Raw genomic sequence first — 5,846 nt, 5'->3', positions numbered from 1 at the left:
TTTACATTATTTTCCAGTGTTTGAGTAGTTTGTGGGATTCCAGTAAAACACATTGAATAAAAGATGCTTTGCCAGCAGGTGGCATTAACGTTACCTACATTGAGATTCCGAAGAAGTTCCAGGGATCTTAAAGCAGCACCAGATGACATTGTCTTCCAAAAACGCTCATGTTAGCTTTGATTCAGTTTACTTTCTCATGACATTTGCTTCTTCAGCTTATTTCTGAAGTTTATTGGAAACAGTCAGAATGACCTGGGAAATTGTTGAACTGTTGCATTTTTTGCAAAGAAAATAAGAAGTGGCATGTGCCAAATTGAGCCTCCGTCTGTTTTTATTTTTAATTTCTGCATAACCAGTCAACAAAGATACAACTAAAACCTCTCCCTTGAAAGTTAGTGAAGTTGGACACATCCTAGTAAAAGTTGCCATGTCATCAGTGGTCAAATATGGCGAGTAATAAAAAGTCACATTTTGCCATCATACATTAATGCAAAATTCCTTGCAAATATTTCTAAGGTAGTACAACAAAAAAAAGTGAAACTTGATTGCAAAAAAAAAAGGTATCATAAAAGCAATCCTGAAGTCCTGATTAGCTGTGGTTCCACCAGAAACAGCTCAGATTTATTCTAAGCAAGCTGAAGTCCCACTTTCAAACCTCCAAACCTCTGCTTTAGGAAACCAATATCTACTGACAAAGTAAAACAACTCATACTGTTTTCCTGAGCTGTTTGAGACACAAGATAAAATGTATTTATTTATTTCCAGAGTCACTTACAGTTGGAATCGTTGTCATTTTTGTGTTGCTTTTCAAGTAACAGCTTCTTCCTCCCTGAGTGGCCTTTCAGTCTATTACTGAGCATGGCTTGCTTTGCTATAGATACACTATTACCTGTTCTATTGAAAATGGTAATGACATTTGTGGTGCCTGAGCTAGCTTAGCTCAACTGATATTGGAAAAACGTGCATTCCCAATATCCACATTCTGACTCATTTTTTCAAAAAAGCTGTCATAAATAAAATTGCGTATTGTGGAAGTTGTTTAGGGGGAAATGTTGGATGGATAACTTAAAATATATCTGTCCTTCTTATCACCTTGCTCAGTCTCTCTTACTCCATTGCTGCTAAGTTCCCACTTTCTTTTTTCAGTTTCTCCCAACACCTCTCTACTCATTAATTTAGAAAAAAAGAGAATTTCTTCACTAAAGAAATGTAAATAAAGCTAAGTGCCCTAGATCTACCATTCTTCGAAGGAGAAATTAATCTTCCAACTATTCCTCAGATGACTTTCCCACTTGGAGTGAAGCCTTGAGTAATCATATTCCATTGAGGGCAAGAGATGTTTTATTTATCTGAGACTGATTCCCTTCAGTTTCTTTTTTATTTACTCCAATACAATACATCATAATTCATTAAAGTGCCAGCCTGGAAATGTGGTGCCACCAGACAAAAAGACAGAGCCAATGGAAGAGGCAAATCTATGTAGGAGAAACCATGGAAACATGTTTCTGTGTCTATGCTTCTTTATGGCTTTTAACAAAAAGGCAGACGCTTCTGCAGCTTCAGAAGTAGGTATTCCAGCCATCCAAAAGTCGCTAGCACAAATCCCATGGATCCTCAGGAAAAGGCACTTACTGATGGGTTGAAAAACTCCCACAGTGCTTAGCTTCCTGTTAATACAAAGCACCCGAGTTTGTAACCCAGCGCTATAGAGACAGAGTTAGGATTCTCTTCAAACTCGCCGATATGCAGCCATGTAGCTCTCAATAGTTGAAACTCTCAATAGTTCTGAACATCTCAGTGCTGTCAGTTAGTTCTATTTCGTATAGGTTTCGACCTTGAAGGCTATCGCTAGTGGGTTTATCCCTCGCCCGCAGCGCAGCACTGAAAAAAACTTAGTCCATGCCTGTCTGTGGAGGACATTTGCACGGCAACTTCCTGGTCATCTTTGTGCTCATTTATTCGGTTTTACTTGTGTGATGTTTCCATATTCTCTATGACCCGTTCTGTCCTCAGAGTTCAGACAGAATAATTTTTTTTTTGATACGTTTATTTATTTGAGAACAACATGGATGTCCAAAGTGCTGTATAATATAAGTTACCTGTTCTGTTCTGTTCATCGTTACACTGTTACAGTTCGTAACGTTTGTTGTTCCTGTTCACAGCAGCAGGTCTGTTTATCTCAACCTTTCTGACCAGAGCCTATTCTCCTCTCTGGTCTTCTGCTGTAGGGAGGCTGGGAGTGTGTAATTATGCACTCTAGGCCGAGACTGTTTTCTGTAAGACAGGTCCTTCATGGTGGTGGTCTTGATGGACCCAGTGAGGCATAGACTACATCCTGCTTCGCCGTTAACCCACTAGCGATAGCCTTAAAAGGCGAAGCCTGTACAAAATAGAACGTTGGTTACATATTGTAACCCCAGATTCTATGAGTATAGGCGCAACCCTTTAAGCTGTGGGCCTCACTGGTTCCTGAATAGCTGAAGAGGAAAGGCTGTTAGGGAGCCATTTGTCCAGTCTGACCGTTATTTATACAGACCGTGGTGAGGTCCACCCAGTTGGTGGGCGTGGACTAAGCTTTTTTCAGTGCTGCGCTGTGCGCGAGGGATAAACCCACTAGCGATAGCCTTAAAGGGCTGAGCCTATACTCATAGAATCTGAGGTTACAATACGTAACCAATGTTTGAAGGGCTTCCGGTGCAGTGTAAACAACTTTTCCTACTTTCTTCCACGACTTTAGGTGATTATTGAGCAATAAAGAACTAATAAATTCTCTGTTTAATCAAAGCATTTTTAGATGTGGCAGGGACATTTGTCAGTGTCATAAATCTTTAGAGAGAAGCAAGACTTCACATGGTAGAATACATATGGGCTACAGAGCATATTTGTTAAATAAGTGTCTATGCAGTACACTGATTAATATAGGTATGTCTACAATGTTTCATAATGAAGATATGTACATAAAAAGAAAACAAAACAGGAGTAACAGCAGTGATCTCCTCTGTATGCTAGCATGGGAATGCTATACCTCATTGTCTGCGTCAGCAGTTAGTTCTGTTCCAACTTGCCTTCAGATCTACACCCTACAAAGAAATGTATATATTACAGAAAAAAATGCAGCTACTACAGATGGAAAATGAGCTTAATGGCAGAGTTACATTAAATTATTTAGATTAAGAAAGTTTTAAATTACTGAAGAAAATGTGTAGTTGTGCATGTTTTGACTGAAGACCTGGGATGAATTCTTTATTTCTGTAGAAGACTATTTTTCATGTGAAATGAACATCTGGGTCTATAACAGAGTTGATTATGCTGGTAATCTGATAACTATTATAGAACTTTAATTTATTATAGAACAGTTTCATTTAAATGCTTATTTAAATGAAACTGTTTCAAGTTAAAATCATATTAGATGACAAAATAAACATATTTCATCAAGAAAATTACTTTTCATTTATACTGTTTATTACATACACAATGTCACATGAGAAGGATAGAAGAAAAATAATGCATTCCTACAAACAGTTAATGAAAAAGAAAGTGGGTTGTATTTTTTATTTTTATTTTTTTACAAAATATTGGCATGTAGAATAAGAGAGACATAAGATGGAGCAAATGCACATTGAAACAAGCGATAACTCCATTATTCTATGCTAGGCAATGATCATGGGCTCAGACTACAAAGAGTATTCTGCTCCCAAACGTCAGAACCCACCAAAGATGATCTGCTTCAGCAGGTCACTGCCTGGAGGTGGAGGATAGAGATCTATGGAGAGAAAATAGTCTCAAAATACCTGTATGTGTGTAATAGTGGATTTGTGATGAGTGTAATCCTCTTTGTGTAACTTTGGATTGTTGTCTCAGTGCTCGGTACTTTAAATTGACCCAAATTTTATAAGAAGTTGTTTTTCACTTAAAGCAAAGACAGTGTCTTTGTTGTTCTCTTGAGTGTTAGCATATCTTGTGAATGGTACCAGCTCAAGGCATGAGCAAACCAAGCAGCTCTTTAGGCCCTCCAGAACGCTCCACAAATACTTGAATTTTAGCACAGACCATAGATCTAGAATTTTAGCATTTGTTCATTGAGAATGGTTTCAGCATAAATCAATTGAAATATTTTAAGCTGCGTAACATTTAAATTTAAGGTTTAAAGAAATTGTCAGGGTTACTTTTAAAAAGTGTAAAAAAAAAGAAACAATATTTATAAGCTATAATGTTTAATCTTTGTGTTTGAGCTCAGTTTGTTCAAAAGTATGTCTCATCAAATAAGCAGTTATCAGATGCAAGCAGATAAACCTGCCCCCCGCTATCCCCCAGAGATTCCAAGAAATTTGTATTGAAATACTGTTAGTGGTGGTGATGTTCTGATGGAGGGGCCCCTAAGTCATATTCTACTCAAGGCCCCATAGAACATTGGTGAGTCTTTCACATTCTTAATTTCTTTTAGTGGAAATGCAGAGCATAGTTATATGCTATGCCATACAGATTGTACCATACCTGAACAGCATGGTGCATTCCATACCATTGGTGCATTTGGTAACTAAATATCCAGTCAGATCTATACTGGCAAATTTGTGAAATTCTAGAACATTCTGATAAAATCTAATTGTATTTTAAATTATTTTGTTCACAGCTGAAAGAAGTAAAACAACAAAAACTTTATTCCTATAATTCAAACTATGGTTTTAAAACTCAACAAACCATCGTTTTGTGTACCTGTACACTCCTGGCATTCATGCTTTTGCAAGGAAATGTATAGTTAAGATTCAAGACATAAAAGCAACTACTTATGAAAGTATTGTTATCATCCTTTCTAAAAGCATCATAGAAGCAGTGGCCTGGAAATAATAGCTACTCTTAAAGGAGAAGAAATCCTGTGACTGAATAATATCTTAACATATTAAGGTGTTTAAGTTTGGTTCATATCAGCTTAGTGAATCCTAACTTCTCTTTGGTTGAATCCGCTCTCAGTTAGAGTGAACTCAGCTTCCTGCTGTCATAGTGCTCTGGTATAGAAGGCACTCTATCTCTGCTGGCATCACTCTGTAAATACAGTTTTTTTTTCCCTGAACAGCTTTATCCTTCTGCACTACTCTGTTTATTGATGCTGGATATTATTTCAGCTGTCTGTCTGTGTCTTATGTAGTCTGCTGAGTCGAAGTGAAACCTTGAGACTGAAATGCTTTGTGCTCTGAGAGTAAATGTGACAAACTGTTCAAAGCACCACTTGTGATCGATACTTGTGATCGATGGACGGGAAAACACCACATGTTTTCCCATCCACAGATATGTTTCTACCTGCTGAGATAATCTCACTACTCAATAACGGTTTTTAACAAAGGAATGATGCCCTGATTAAAAAGCTTGCGAGAACATGTGGTGAGATTGGTGATGGCAGTACGATGCTATAGGACACTTTTTAACTTATAGCTTAGAGTGTTGAGTTTTCTTTTCAGTGTGGTTTCGGCACAAAAGTTTGAAATATGTGTGCATAGTTTCATATTTTGTTCTGATATACATGATAATTCCTGATAAGGAATTTATCCTGACTTTTGTATGTCGGTGCATATGGACACGGACACGGATTTAGAGCCGTCTGCATCAACTTCTTCTGTGATGGCTGGGCCACCCTCTGCTGCTGCAGAGATTTACTTATTTACATGTTTAATTTCCTCTTGGAAATTAAAGAATTTTGGGACTGAAACTATTTTTGAATCTGATTCATCTATATATATAATTTGTAAATTTATGGTATCTTACAAATGTATAGTATCTTACAATATTAATAATATATATATATATATATATATATATATATATATATATATATATATATATATATATATATT

Source organism: Poecilia latipinna, unplaced genomic scaffold (genome assembly GCF_001443285.1).
Source record: "Poecilia latipinna isolate Pla-1442-1.1 unplaced genomic scaffold, P_latipinna-1.0 Scaffold3499, whole genome shotgun sequence".
Classification (NCBI taxonomy): domain Eukaryota; kingdom Metazoa; phylum Chordata; class Actinopteri; order Cyprinodontiformes; family Poeciliidae; genus Poecilia; species Poecilia latipinna.
The sequence above is the reverse complement of the archived record's forward strand: the minus strand, read 5'-3'. Positions refer to the sequence as shown.